Below are 16,154 nucleotides of genomic sequence, written 5' to 3'. Positions count from 1 at the left end.
TATTCTCCAGACTTTAAAGCTGCCTGTGGATGGCCCTAGCCTCAGGCACCAGAGCCAGCAGGACTGCCAGAGGGAGAGAGAACTTCACTGGGGCAAGCAGGAAGAAAGGCACAGGATCTGGGAGTCAGAACCTTCCTTCCCTGCTCCTGCACTGCTATCCTGGAGCCTCACACTCCTCACAGGTGACTGCCAAGGGAGCAAATGTCAAGTCTCTGCACCACGTCATCACTGCCTGAAAGCAAGTACTCGTCTATCCTCCACGCTCTATGGCTTACTACCTCTTAGCTGTTGCTTGCAGAATGTCATCATCCTTTGTTGTTGTTTTTGTTTACTGTGTTTATCTCGTTACTGTGCCAGTGACTGACATGCTAACCATGTGTTCTGCTGCCACACGCTCTATCTTCCTGGGATACACGTCAAGTCAACAAGCGTACAGGGCAAGACGTGTGCTACCCATCGCTCAGCACACTGACAACTTGACCCAGGCTTCTCTGAGCTCAAAGAGGTGGGCAGCAAAGACAAATACCAAAACCGGTATCTTCGCTGCTTTCAGACCCTAAACACTATGTTGTTTGTGAAGTTTAATGTGCCCCTACTATCCACAGAACAGTCTTAGAAGTCAAGCAAACTCAGGTGACAGTGAAAACAGCCAGCTCCATCTGAGGAAATAAACCTTCCCAACACATAACGGTGATCAACATGCAGGCTGTTTAAGCACCTTTCAGAATGAAAAATGCTTATATAAATGCTGTTACTACAAAAAGGGCATTTATAGACTGGAGGACAAGAAATGACAGGAGAAGGTTTGAAGCAGCTGCCCAGACATTTGCTCCTGGAAGATAGGGCATGAGGAAGACACAAGGATATGCAAATTTCTCCTCCATAAAACAAATGAGCTGTTGACCTATTGTCTCTTGACCTTGAAACTAAAGGCCTTAAAAAAAGAACCAAAGAAACATAACCTTTATGAAAGTTTCGGGAAAACAACTGTGGGCCAGCGAGATGACTCAACAAGCAGAGGAAGAACCAGCCACCCAATGATGCAAGTCTGGTGATTAGAATTCCAGCTAGAAATGCATGTAAAAGGAGAGGAGAGGACGCAAACAAAGGTGTCCTCTAACTTCCACAGATGCTGTACTATGTGCGAATGCATAACACACACACACACACACACACACACACACACACACACACACACTGTTTTGAGGAGAGAAGACAGCTAGTTTTATTTGACAAGAAAAGAAAGGAAAAGAAAACTTACCAAAGAAAGTTGCTAGTCCATACGTAATGCTACTGAGACTAAAACTAAAAGAAAGGTTGAGCTTTGGGCCCATTCTGAGCCAACCGCAGACGCTAACATTCTCAGCACCTCTCTGCAGCCACAACTTAAAATTTGGCAGGTTTTGCATAAATATTTTTCACCTATGCCTGGATACTTGGCAAATCAGGGAATAGTCACATATACCATGAAAGAGAATCAAAAGATCAGAAACCAGAAAAGGAGGAAAGGGGGAGGGGAGTGGCACAAAACAGTAAATAAACACAACTGACTGGAAAAAGCCACACTTCTGTCCCCAGAGAGGTGTGCAAGAATCTGACCTGCTTACTGATGTCCAGAATACAAAGATAAATCTCTTTTCCCAATTTCTCAGTTTTTAAACTCTTGAGGCTGTAGGTGATGTTTATGGGATTAATATTACCTAACATTTTCTGACTATTCTTCTAAACAGACAGTAAGGAATGCTGTATGAGTTTCTGCAGAACTCTTGTATTTGAACTCTTGCCCCATGTGATGGTGCAAAGCATTACACAACCTTCCTGGCTTGTGCCAATATAAAAACAAAGGCACACGCTTCAGATCCACTGCACAGAAGTACTGAGCACCACCGCCACTCACATGGATCCAAGTCACTTACGGCCATGAGACTCACTCCCAGCCTTCTTCAGAGATAAATCAGTCTGTGCTTTTTGTTTTTGTTTGGGGGAGGCTGTTAAACCTATTCTCAACTCTTCACCAGCACCTAATGGCCAAGACACCCTGCAGGCTTGTCGACTATACACTACAGAAAAGATCAAACACAAACAACATTTTCATCTCAGAATCAGGTCATCAAGGAATATAGCTAATTAAGACTTAAACGCTGCTCAAAAGTAAGCGCAGAGTGTATATGAGCTAATCAAAAAATAAGTAGAGTTAATGCAAAAATCATTTTAAAGCTAAAGATAGACACTTTTGTTCATACTCAAAATAACATCAAAAAAATTAGCTGGGCCATGTAGGCTGTGCCGGTTTTTAAAACTGCCAGCATTAAGCTCCTATTATTCAGAAGAGTTTTTCTAAGATGTTCAACACAGGGACACATTCTGATTCATCGTTATAACTGGCCTAGCTCAAGTGGCTGCCAGGAGAGCAGGGCTTTGTGGGCATTGTTCATCCTCAGGAGCTGCATTAATGCTGGCTTGATAGAATAGGTCTTCATATCTGTTTGCCAGGCTGAACAAAAAGTTAACTAGAAATCTAAGTGCTTAAAGTCACTGAGGGAAAGGCTCTACACTGACATTTTCTACCTACTTAGCATTCATCTCACTAGACATTAACACACACCAAAGTTGCTCTCTGCTATTCAAATCGTGCTATTATGCTCAGGAGTGGATTAATAATATCCACCTTCCTTATTGTAAAATAAAATTACAGCATTGGTCCAAACATGACATGTGGTGCCTCTTCCTATTTTTGCTGGCGCATCAGCTTGCTCTACTGCACACATGGGAGAGAGCTCACTAAAGGTGCCCTGCTGTTTCTAAAGAGGGGGAGAAAGGGCCGAAGGCTGAAAAGAGGAAGGGGAGGAAGGGCGAGGAACACAGATAAACCGCACACCTGGTAGCCTGTCCAATCAGCTCTTTTTGAAGCCATCTGAGAGGAGAATGTCTTTTCTAAGCTGACACCATCAGCAATGAGACTAGCAGGAGGCCAGGAGCCTTTTTAAATGGCTTGTAATATCCTATTAGTTTTCCCAACACTAGGAATCTGCTGCTGAACCCAAAATACCTTTAAAAATAGAGACAGGCAAGCATCAGGCAAGAAACTTCTAAGTTCTAAAACCCTCCAGGAAAGAAGGAAACAGTGAGAAAGAGGCACACATCTTCTAAAAGAGAAACTGCTTTTCAACCAAAAGGTATCGAAAAAGACTAAAACTGGGTTTCTCTAAATGAAGTTATAAAGAAGAAAAATCTAAATCTTAATGAATCTAAAATAATTCAAAGATTTTTCTCAAACACACACAAAAGAATACAAAGTCTTTATATGAGTCAACTTTCTAATCTCTATGGCTCTGGGAGCTATAGTGTCTGTCACGATCACAAACATCTGCAAAGGGCCCGTAGTGTCCCGAAACTCAACAAAAAAACATGCTTAATCTTCAGGGCATAGTGGGCAGCTGTGTGCTCTGTTGCTGGGCCCCTTCAATTTTCCTGAGGCAATAAATATGTTTATGGGTCTTTATATGAAATTTCTAAACTTAATCTGTAACAACGACTCAGAACTTTTAAAAGTACAGTTGTCATGGACTAGGGGTGCAATTCAGCAGGCAGAGTGTCTGTCAAGCACACACAGTCCTCTGAAGCTGGATTCCCAGCACCATAAAAACTACAATCCTAGCATTCTGGAACTGAAGATATGAGGACTAGATATTCAAGGTCATCCTTGGCTACCCAGAAAACCTGAAGGCAGCCTGGGATACATGAGACCTTATATTTAGAGAGAGAGAGAGAGAGAGAGAGAGAGAGAGAGAGAGAAGATAGGTGGCGGTGTCACATACCTTTAATCCCAACACTCAGGAGAGGCAGGGGCAGGCTAATCTCTGAGATTAAAGCCAGCCTGGTCTACAGAGCAAGAGTTCTAGGACAATCAGATTTACATATAGAAACCCTGTCTCAAAAGACAAAAATGCAAAAATAAGAGTTCAGGCAATATTAAATCTTAACTAGCTGTAGGTCATAACTGTCTGTGAGCCACGTGTGGAGCAAACATCCACACACACGCATTTCCCTTTCTCACAGCAAAGATTAATTTAGTCTCAGAAGATATTCTTCAGTGACTAAAATGTAAGAACACCCATCAGAGAGAATGAAAAGGTACCAGAAGGAGAGGACAATAAAGGATCAAATAATTAGGGTCACCTAACCCTGGCTGAGATTAAGAAGCTCAGGAGAAAGCTAGAACAAGGCTCAGAATTATAAATAAGGGACAAATGCTAATGCACGGGGGTCAAAGTGCACAGAAAGAGTGTGGCTGGTTCACGTTCATTTATTACAGTGGAAGGGATGCTAGGAAGTCCAAAAGTTCTGATGATGGGGGATATACAGACAGACAATGAGCCATTCATAGACATGGGCCCTTAAAAGAACACCCAAGTTCTAAGAAAGAAAAAAGGAAAAAGGCAATAAACAGCACCTGGGGGAGAACAGGGCCGAATAAACTTACAGACAGACCGTATGTGGATTAATTATCAACTGTGCTGACCCCGATTACAGATTGTGTATGTTACCGCATCTCAGACTGCTCTGTCCTGGCTGTCCTGGACCCTCCCACACTATGTCCCCAGAGGCCACCACAGTAAAGCAGCCAGTGAAACAGAAATGTCACACATTCTATTTTGAAAATCAGTTGGAAGGAAACAAGACAAAGCGTGATCAGTTCCAGGAATATTTTCCCTACCTTACCCAATTTGCTGGATTTATTTTCAAATACACTGTGACTTATTTGCTTTGAGAAATACCACATGTACTTCTGAAGGACCCAAATGATGCCTGAAGATTAAAAAGCCTCAAGCATCTTTGGAAAAAGTGGGCATTTTCAGTAACTTACTTGGCAGGGTATCCACCCATAGTTTGTCACGGGTGGGGAGAGAGAAACATGGCTAATGTACCCCATACACTCCACTTTGTGATGGAGGACCTAGATCCCACCCAGTACCCACTAAGAAGGCAAGCCAATTCAAACCAAAAAAAGTCCAACTGGCCATTTTAATGTAAATGCTGGAGCTTGACCATTTGATTTCTCACTGAAAGATGGGAAATTCGAATTTTAAAATTTATATTCCTAGAACATTATTTTCAAGAAAAATACATTTTAAACTTTCCTTCTATGTGCATCAGCAGTAATATCTGTATTATACTCCATACCGAAAATATTCAAGGCATAAATAAACTGGAGCGTTTGATTCTTCTTTTTCATCCATGGGGTGGGGAAAAGAACACAGTGGTGTATTATATGGCTATAGAGGTAGCATTACAAGTAATATGAACATATGTGTGAAACCATGTCATGTTCAATCCCAAGCACCAAACACAGACACTTAAAGAGGATTTATAAACAACACAATGAAAGCCGAAGTATGGAAAACTAACTTAGAGTGAGTGCCTACTACCACCTTTATAACTCACAAAGCAATTCACTGTCAGTATGCTCGCTTTGGTCCTTGAGATGAGGCAAGTGGGGTTAGACAGGGGAGGAGTTGTTTAAAAGGTCCAGGACAAGCAACTAGAGTCTGCATTCAAACCCAGTGGTTCCCACCTGGCTCTGCTAAATAAAGGATCCAAACCTAAGTGGCAGCAGACCATGGAAGCAAAGCAACACAGCAGGAACCGGGCAACAATGTCCGAGGAGTGTGCCTGTGTGACAAGTATTGACAACATATGTATGAAAACAGGACGGACCCTAATACAAACCAGGAGGGAAACAGCCAAGCTCAGAGACATTCTTCAAAGAAAGCTACAGGTCCACGGGGATACCTCAACTAGAGATGGACTCTCAGCTCTAGCCAGAGTACTGAAATTCCAATATCTAAATTTTAGATAATTCGTCTCCCAAATTTTAATAATCGGATTTCAACAATCTTTGCTCCAGAGATCAAGAAGGTAAGAATGCTATGGAATTTTCTTTGTGTGTGCATTTCTCTAGAAGAAAGGCCTACAAGCTTTGATCAAATGCTCCCAGATGTTCAGATCCTAAATATTACACATCAATATTTTATATACTCCACAATAAGGAGATACAGAAAAGTAAACTTTACAAAACAGCTGGCACCATTTGCTCTAAGTAAAATCAGTCAAGAAAGTGTCTAAGAATACTTTAAAGCAACTTTGACCATGGCCTAAAGAAAGTGAAATAAAATGGAACAAAATAGCACTCTCAATAAACAGAGTTTATTACCCTCCTGGTGTTTACAAAAATAGACACAGGTGATATTTCACTAATACAGTCGTTAAAGTTGTTAAAATAATGAAATTCTCATAGCAATAGAAGAGTTTAAAAAAGACAGTTAATACGAATATGAATTTCCTCTTTTTAATAACAGACTTTCTTTCCTACTATTAAAAAAATGGTATTTTTAAAATGTAGAAAGCCTGGTGCACACCTTTAATCCCAGCAGAGTCAGATGGATCTCTAAGAGTTTGAGAGTTTGAGGCCATCATGATCTACAAAGCAAGCTCCAAGACAGCCAGGGCTACAGAGAAACCAACCCTGCCTGGAAAAGCCAAAAAACAAAACAAACAAACAAAAAATAATATTTTTTAACTTCTAACTTTTCTGAGGCAAACTCTTTAAGTTAGAGGGAAAAGTCATATATTAATCTACCACTATTAAATTGGACTAGGAAAAAAGAGATCCTTCCACTTACAAATTCAAATTGCACAGGGCACTGAAACAAACCTTCAGTATTTTGTAAATAAAAAAAAAAAAAAACCAACTCATTTACCCTTTAAACACAATTTTTTTTACTGAGAAAAAGTCCTTTTTTTCAAACTAAGATTTTTTTTTCAAGTGAGAAATAGGAGCTGCATGTCGTCCAATTGGCTATTAACCGTCAGTCAGAAAGTGACACCATAAAAACTAACAAGATAGATGCATAGTAGGAAACTTCGCATTTAAAAAAATGAAAGACTAAACACCCTGGTCAACTTGTTGTTAATGAGATTATAAACTTTGTTTTAATACCATGACACTTACGAGTATGACCGTTTTGACTGTTTCCCAAGTCGAATTCCTTCCCAGAACCCTTCCCTTTAGCTATGAAGATATCTCAGCAGGAAATATGTCATTGCACAAACTAGTCAGCAGCACTCAAAGCGGAAACAGAGCTAAGAGCACCAGTAAAAGTGACGCATTCCAAGCCTCCGGAACAGTTCCAGAAAACAGTAGATTATTTTTATAAACACCAATGTCCAGAAATGAAGGCTCAGTATCTGCGGTGGGTTGAGAATACACCTAGGACAAGTGTCGCCATACAAGAATTGCCTTTGGTTTTTCCTCGTAGGCTCAGAGACACAGAATTTTCCCTTGAAATGAGAAATTTTCTTAGTGACCTTACTACAAATGACAGTTATGAAGTACATGACCAAGCTAAAAAAAAAAAAAAAAAAAAAATCAAGTTAATTTCTTACTAATTTTTTCCCTAAACACTAGTTAAGACATGGGATTTTATAATGTTTTATTTGTACTACTGATTATGAACGTTGTTATTTAAGCTTACATTAAAACGGACTTTTTCATGTGCAAAATCCTTAAAGCATTGTTTTTCAAGCGTATAGATCTTCTCTTTTCTGAGTCAATGTACATCATTTAAGATCTAAAAATAATAAACAACTAGCCATAAGCTAGCTAGCATCTACAAGAAAGTTAACGCACAATTGTTCTTCCAAAATTAGAATAATATGCAATAGCAGATTTGTCAATAAACTACAGCATGTGGATTCTGTACCACCAGTAAATGAAACTGGCCCAAACAAGTGACTATTCTACGTATTTTGTGTTTTCCAGACCAAGGTGTGGCCCCAGTAAGTACACGAAGCCTGCAATTACTTATCAACAAAATGACCAAATAAGAAAGTACCTAGCCAGGATAAGCTAATCTGTAGGTTCCAATACAAAATGAAAACAGCGTGCCTTTGTCCAAAAATTCTTATTTTCAAAGTACATGAAGCAAATAAGGAGTCATAAAACTGTTCAGATCCCAGAGTGCAGGAAGCAGCTCTGACTAAGAAAGTACCAGGCTAAATTATAAATAAAACCATCAGAAATATGCTGCATGGTCTGTCCAGCGAAGACCCAAGGCAGCAAGAAGAGCTGAGGTGGAGTCGTGTAGTAAAGCAGTCAGGCCCATGGTAACCCTGCATACAGAGCCAGAGCGGCACCCACCTCACTTAAAGCTAAGAGCTTTCTAGAAACCATCCATCCCTCCCTCCCTCCCTCCACCTCCTCCCCGCTCCATATAAACATCATGGGAGACAAAGGTGCTAATGGGAACGTGACAATGTGGTAGTATTAAGACTTCAAATGAGAGCAAAGGAACCGACCCTACCAGTCAGACAAACAATTAAAGATGACCAGTGTAAGTCAGAGTGTACAGTCCTTTCCAGGGGCAAGGAAAACAAAAAGCCTAAGGGCGATTTGCCACTATGTTGCTGGTGTTCTTAAACCATACTAATAATATCATAGATATTATCATACCAGAAAAAATATCACGGATTTAAAAAAATATTTTTTCAAGTCAAGAGAAACACTTGATTATAACTTAGTAGTCAGAGTTTTCTGGATGGCTGCTCTGCTGTGTCCTTTAAGAAAACTTGGGACTTGTTTCTAGAAGAGAAAATGGGAAAGAAAAAATGTTTTATATTAACAAGTACCAATAGCTGAGGACAGTTTGTAGGGTTCGGCCAAAACCACCTGTCCATACAAAGAATGGACACTCTATAGCAAGGAATGGGTTGGAGGAATTGTGGCCGGAAATTGTGGCCGGAAGCCACAATTCTCCCTTAACATACTACTACTATGCAAGCAGGCTTAATTAAAATCACAAAAACCGAAACCAAACTTTGTTTCTTTCCTGAAGAAAAACTATAAACAACTAAGGAAAACTCAAAACCAATTCAGACTTCCAATGACTAGCCTATCTTAGTAGGTGGAACAGGTTCCACAGTGATCAGGAAAACAGGTGGGCTCGGAGATACCGACCAGTACTGAGTATTCGATCCACAGGAGTAGTGTGAGCAGTTGGAACAGTGTGGCCCGGCTTAATTCCGACACCATGCACTACGTGGTGGAGGAAACAGGTACAGATCGGCTGGGAATTAGAGGCTTCAACACCTAAGGAACTCTTTAAAGGGGAAAAAAACAAACAAAAATCCCCCATGCCTCGTGACAACACAGTCACCCAAACAGGTAACAAGCCGCCTGTTTTAATCCCAGGAACACAAAAAAAGGGTTGAGGGAGAGAGATGGTGAGAATGTGTTTCTTTATGGATTTATCGAACTCCCCCATAGATGGAAAATAAAGACAAGAATTGTCGGAGCCATCCAGCAACTTGTCCCCATTTGCATACCCAGAGTGCCAGATGAGAAAGAAGATAGAGATCCTGGAGAGCTTTTTATCCTGCACACCAAAATGGAGACTCCGCGTCTGGCTTCCACCAAAAGACCACCACCTAGCACAAAATAGGAAACTTGAGGAATCTGGACAAAAGGGTCTAGAAAAGGCTGTCTTCTAACGCAACTCAACAATATTTCAAAAAGGTTTCATTTAGGAAAACGGGCAAAATACCCGACTGACACTCAAGTCAATGGACTTTTTACATTAAGTTTTGATACTAGGCTATGTTTTTTTAATGAAAACAGAATTAAGATTAAGGATAAGATGGAAGAAAAACTGTTGTTTAAGGCTCTTTTGTCCTTTCAGAAGGTATTATATATCTAGGCACTGCTAAGCGCCGCTCTTTGGGGAAAAGAATTAAAAGAAAGCACATAACTGGGAGCAATTCCTCCTTTTCCCACAATTTCAGAAAATGTAAAGAGAAGATAGAAGATGGAAGTTTTCATCGTAAAGATGGCATATTAAATATACACACAATTTTAAATGACGGCCTGGACAGGTAAAAAACTTCAGGTTCAGCTCACACCTAGAGGTACCGTGTTTGCACTCAGGCCCTGCAAACTGGTAGGCTATTCTAAGGGACGACTGCTGATCATTGTCACCTCTGCACCTGCTTGTAAATCCTGTTAGGTTGGACAGCCTAAATCCTTCAGTCTCCCCAGTGTGCTCACCAGTCTTGTACCAAGAGATTTTGGCCAGGCAAATGTATGAGTGAATGCAGCAGTACCACAGTGAGCTCCCTAAACCGGGGCGAGCTAGCTGAACCCGAAGCCTGCGAAGCAGAGCATCCGCGCTTCGCGCCACTAGCGCGCAGGCAGACCCGGGATGCGACCGACCGCCACCGGCCGCAACCTCGCGCGGCTGCGCCTACCACGCAAAAAGGGATCACCGCGGCTCCCGCCCCGAGCGCCCACGGCCTCACGCTACCCCGGCACACCGCGTGGCCTCTCCAAGTCTCCAGGCGCCGTCCCAGGTGGGCACACGCCAGACACCACCGCCGCGCTCCCGCACGAAGAGCAGCTGCGTGTCCTCCCACAAGGCGGCCGAAGGCTCCACAGGAAGCCGGCGCTGGGGCGGGAAGCCCCCTCCCCCACGCCCCCTCCAATGCACTCACCTGCGTCTGGGCGCAGTTTCCCGGTGGCGCTACACGCCGCGGTGCAGAGTACGTCCACGCCCGTGCACGCGGCTGGCGCCACCGGCCCCGCTCCGCTCCCAGGCCCACTCGGCTCCCGCCGCCCCCCTGCCGCCCCGTGCCCACAGGAGGGGCGGTGCCGGGTGCCCGGTCCCCTGCAGGAACTTCGCGGGCGCTACCTCCACTGTCGCCCGTGGCGTTGTCGCCCGGCCGGCCCGCGCTCCGGTGGAGGCAAGCCGGATGCTGCCTAGGGCTGCGGTGGACACCTAGTCCGGGCCCCAGAGTCCTGGCTGGAGCCCGCGGGGGAGCGGCCGTCCCCGCCCCCACCCACGCCCCCCTACACTTGCCTGCTGCGGCTCGGCTGCAGCTCCCACGGCTCGCGCCGCCGGCCGACAGCACCGCTCAGAGGAGTCACGCTGGCGGCGGCGGGAAGGCGGACTGGAACACGACGGAACCCCGCCCTACCGGCCGGCTGCTGCCTCAGTGACGCTGGGGCGCCGCGGTCCCGCCGTTTGTAGCAGGGCGGGGAGGCGGGGCTTGCCTGGCAGCGCGCCAGGAGGCGGGGCCCAGGAGAGCTCGCCACGCCGCCCGCCGGCCCGCGTGTGCCCAGCTCCGCCACCCTCAGGGGCACATGCTCCCGCCAGGCTCCTCCACTGGGCTTCCCGGGGCGGAAGGGGCAAGTTTGCATGCACACTGAGGGATTGGGGCAGTGACCCAGTCGCAAACTGGGGTCACTTTGGGCATATATGCGTGCGCGAAGTGTAGGTCTAGATATGCACACAGAATACCTGTTTTTCAAGAAAATTTAAAGGCTCTTTTTTCCCTTCGCCCAAAGGTCCTGTCCCTGGACGGAAAACTAAAGGCTTAGCCCCGCTGCGCCTTTCCACCTCCCTAGCCAGTATCTGAGAGCTAAATAAGCCCTGAGTACCTGTGCAAGGTGCTATACCCTGCTTCAGATGTGAAGTAGGAAATCCTGCACTCGACCCTGCATGCACCTGCCGTGAACCACATCCTCCCAATGCCCCCACACCAGCCGGGCAAAGGCCCAGCTCCGAGGGGGCGTCCGAGTGCTGACCATCCCCAAGCCGCTCCTTCACTCAGCTCAATCCCCTTTACACAGAAAAACCTGCGTCTGCCCTGGACCCAGACCCAGGATCGGGAGACAGAGCCGCACACGTTTTTTACACCTGCTTGGCGGCTTAATTACCAGAGCACCTGTCGTACTGGGATTTTTTTTTTCCCTATTATCGAAAAGGTTTCGGTTTTAACCCTTCCCTCTAGAAAACTACATTTAAAAACATCACCTGTCATACCTACCTGAAATTGCAGGAGGCAGGAGGAAAAGAACTGAACAGTGGGCGATCGAGTCGCCGCAAGAACGTGACGGAGGTTACAGCTTCAAGGACATGATGCGGGTTTGATGCAGCAAGGTTCGCTAAGGGCGCCCAGAGCTCCCCGCCCCCACGCGACGGGCGGGGAGGGAAGACTCCTCTATCCCAGGGATGGGGGGGGTGTAAATTTACCCTCTAGAGGGAAGTGAAATCAGGCATAGTAAATTAGGAAAAACAATTATGGTCAAAATGGAGACAGGCCATCCTCAATTTGGAAGACCCTGTTTGGGGACACCAGAAATAGCTGATTGATTCAACACCAGCATTTCTGTGTCACCCCAAATCAGACAGATTTAAATGACCTTAACTGACTTTGTGCGGGTTCCTGGGAAAACTGCTCAAAGCGCCTGTGCCTCTTTGACCTCCCTCTAAACAGTTAGTTGTAATATTCCCGTCCCAGGCATGCATTAGTGCTAAGAATACCAGTTTTGACATGTTGGAGAGAAATGGGCCTACCCAATTTGTTAATCTAGACCTGAAACCCTTCCAATGCCCTTCACTCTACTTTCTGAAGATGTCTGCTTGAAGTTAGACCTCTCTCAACAGATACTTCCCAAGTAGGCTAAACCATATCGGTCTACAATCTTCATTCTCCTACAGAACTGCAAAATGGGTTAGCTTTATAAAAGGAATGCCCAAGTCCAAAAGATGGGGGCGGGGGCGCAGTTTCAAGGGTCTGTTAAGACAGGGTCAAGGAATGGCAGAGATAACAGAGGGAAACTGCTTTTTAATTAAACGCTTAAAAGATGACTTTGAAACATTCAATGTTTTTCTTTTTCACCGACTTGTTTGCTCCATTTTGATCTCTCAGACGTCCCATTTAAGAAGCCATTTTACAAGGATTATCTTTGGAGCTCAAACATCCCTGACCTTCCTTACCCCCACAAAACACAAGCTCCCTTTCCTGACCTTTAGGAAGTGATTATCACTTAGGAAGATATTTTGTTGGGTTACTATTGTCTATGTTATAACCCGTCCAACTCCCCTTCATTTTAAGCCTATCTTTTTAGGTTGCAATTAATAGTAGGCCCAGAAAATAAAGCATATATATACACATCCTACCCCCACTATCCGGGGAATAGTTCTAATAAACAGGGATGTGGAGAAAGGTTGCAGGTTTAGAATCTTAGCCAAATGGAATGTGTGTACATGAGTGGGGGAAGGGGCAGAACCCGTTCATTTAAGGGAAGAAGTGCTCCGACATTCATCTCCGTCCATCAGTGTTGAGCGTGAACACTAAACGGCTGGTTATTTCTTTCACCCTCACCACAATAAAGCCAGATCTGGGCTGTAGTTAGGAGAGAAGATAACCAATCTCCAGGTCTGTTTTGGTAACAGATACTTGAAAATGGAAAATGGGGAACGTATCCACCCTCCAATCTGCCACAGTTCTACAGCTTTCCTATTAATTCTTTATAGACGTGAAATAGGTGGGCACGTAGCAACGTGCTGGGCATAAATTAAACAACAATGGCCACGAGAAGTCCTGTCTGCCAAAGAGCTACAGGGTGGGCACTGCCACCTTGCCATCCCTACTTGCCCCCCCCACCATGCTCTAGGCAGAGTCGGGGGGGGGGGGAGGCTGGCAGAGCGCTAGCTTTTGGAACCAGCCTGTGGGTGGGGTAGGGAGCTGTGAGAGATGAACCACCCCAGCCAGCATTGTAGCTTGCCCCCATACTTTGCGTCTTGAGCACCACTCGGCGCTCGCACGCACACATTCGCCCACACCCCCTCGTGCCAATAATTTAAACTTCTCCGAGGCAAAGCCAGCACCTCGGTCCGCCACCACCTCCCCCGCCCTCGCCGCCCGGCGAGCATCCTCCCCCTTTCCCACGTCTACCCGGATTCGCTCTTTCGCAGTAGAAAGCCGGCTGTTTTCCCCTGCAGCCGGAGAAATCTCAAAAGTTAAGATGAAGCGTGTGCCTGTCTGCCCAGACTCTGGTCCCAACCATCTTTCTCCCGGCGTCAGTTTTAACAATAGCTACTCGAGGAAGGGGAGCTGCAAGGAGGGGCTGAGGGCTATACAGCCGACTCAGCTCCCTGGGTAGCTGCGATGCCTCCCGGCTGCCAGTGGGTCCCCCTTTCCCGGAAGGCGGGCTCCGCTACGTAGGACCAAGGACAGGGCTTGGAATCCACTGCCCAAGCGCCCAGCACCGCGAGGCTCCCAAGCAGCCGCCACTTCACACACACAGCTCCAAGGGTCTTATTTACGCTTTTCTGAACAAAGGGAATCTCATATCCGGTACAGGCTCAAAGATTCGGCCCTAAATTGGCAATCTTCTTTTAAATCTGAATTACGATCATTGGGATCCGTGAATCAGAGTCCTCGATTCTGGCAATGATGAGTTTTGACAGCTTCTAACCACCCCAGCCCCAGCCCAGCCCCAGCCCTCAGGCTGTATGTACTTTTTTCCAGGCAACTACAACTCGCTGCCCGGTGCAACATCTAAATTCCATCTGGCAATCCCATCTCCCCAGCACATGCTATCTGGTTAATGCAATTAAGCTGAGGATTTTCCCCACTGGTCTAATCTGCCAGGAAGTCCAGGCTTCTGGTTTCCTCAGTCCTCCGATTCCTTTGCGAAAGTAGAGGCATGCATCCCCCCCAACATTCAAGTTATCCCTCTCTTCCCACGAAATGAACTTCCAACCTCAACCCGAAGCTCACTCAACATCTAGCCTCCCATTGTAGCCTGCTGTAGCCTGACCACATTTACCACTTAAGTTTCTATCGTGACATTTTAAAATATTCAGTACGTTAAGCATGCGTTCACTGTCTTTCAGTCTGGCTCTCAAGAATTTAAAAAAAAAAAAAAGCAAAGCAGTCGCTTTGAAATGAGGCAAACATGTGCAATTAACTTCACACTCTGTATTCCGCTCACTTACAGGTTTTCTGGGTTTGCCAGCGCATCGCTGCAACTAATGATTAAAGAAACCAAACCGAAACTTACCTTTCTCCCTTAAGGTTTTTGTGTATGTGTATTTTTAAAGTAACGGTGCAGTTCTCCCAATAAGGATGAGCAAGAAGCTGCTGGATAGTTCTCTTAAGACAGCACGAAACCTAAACTGTGCTCGGCTTAAAAGAAGCAAATAAAAAGAAATGCTTTCGACCCCAAAGTCCAATGCTAAAAGAAATGATGAAAAAAATATGAAAGGGGAGGGGAAACTTAAAAAAGAGAGTTTAAAAAGACGGAGAGACTACTCCTATTGCCGTTCAACTAAACAAAAAGGTGCAAGAAAAACAAACCAAGGAACAAAGAAAAGAGACGAAAGAACGTTTTTTCAAAAAGACGATGTCTTTCTCCGTGTTGCTTTTTAGTAGGTCGCTACAGGAGTAAGCTGCTGCATCTCTAAGTGAGAACAGAAATAAGGGGGGAGGACGTCTTAAAAGGGAGGTGGACTGGACCACAGATTTATAGCACCGTATCACCAACCCCTTCTCTGCCTCCGCACTGCCGTGTGTGCAGCTGCTCTGCCAGAGTCCTATCCCGGGCAGCACGCGCGGAAGTATACGCCGAGTTGCGCCACAACGCAACATGCTCATCGCCTCAGGTTCCTGATTGGGCGAGACGCTTCTATTGAGGCCGCCCAGGCGAAGCTCTGCTAGGCGATTGGCTAGGGACTTATGTCACTCTTGAGAGCTCAATGGAGTCCCGTTTCAAGGTAAGTTGTGCCGGGAGGTACACACTTAACACTGGCGGCGAAGGGAAATGCAAGAAGCAAAAATGAGATGGGAGAGAGCAACGTGGGAGGGTGGAACTGTACTATGAGAGTTTGCGATATGGCACCATCTATTTTTCCTCTTAAGTCTTTCTGCTTCCGAAAGATTCGTTTTATTTGCCCTCACGGCTGCATCTTTGGCATATTTCTTTGTAATAGTAAACTGTCCGGTATGTATGAGTCATCGAGAGCTCCTCTCTTTGATTTGAGAGGGATGAACGTACACTCATTACTTGTCCGCATGCCTTTTTCGGTTTGTGTTCCAGTAATCTTTACATCTGTGTTAGATATTAGGTAACTGTATGTTTCTCTATTTTAATTTCTCTCTCTCTCTCTCTCTCTCTCTCTCTCTCTCTCTCTCTCTCTCTCTCTCTCTTAGAATAAGAATGAAATAAAAATGGTTTCAACCTAATCTGTACAGTTTGAACTAGCTTTCAATTTATGTCAGAATTAAAAAGGGGGTAGCAAAGGCACCCTATT

General features: G+C 45.1%; 1 protein-coding gene across 12 annotated transcripts in view; it reads right to left on the bottom strand.

Annotated features, from left to right (window-relative positions):
- Elavl2 (ELAV like RNA binding protein 2) overlaps positions 1-15,441 on the bottom strand; it is a 124,776-nt gene extending 109,335 nt beyond the window's left edge. For 4 of the 12 annotated variants that reach the window (XM_032901990.1, XM_032902027.1, XM_032902041.1 and 1 more), the window contains exon 1: positions 14,906-15,440. The gene's annotated coding sequence lies outside the window, so the exon portion shown is untranslated. Of the gene's footprint in view, positions 1-9,384; positions 10,256-10,545; positions 10,565-10,910; positions 11,036-11,880; positions 12,065-13,794; positions 14,019-14,905 lie in introns of those variants that run through there. The other 8 variants (XM_032902006.1, XM_032902056.1, XM_032902034.1 and 5 more) reach the window with 7 other exon arrangements.
- Between the last annotated feature and the right edge of the window lie 713 nt (positions 15,442-16,154).

This window comes from Rattus rattus, chromosome 1 (genome assembly GCF_011064425.1).
Source record: "Rattus rattus isolate New Zealand chromosome 1, Rrattus_CSIRO_v1, whole genome shotgun sequence".
NCBI lineage: Eukaryota > Metazoa > Chordata > Mammalia > Rodentia > Muridae > Rattus > Rattus rattus.
Note: the sequence above shows the minus strand (reverse complement) of the source record. Positions and strands in the feature narration are given on the sequence as shown.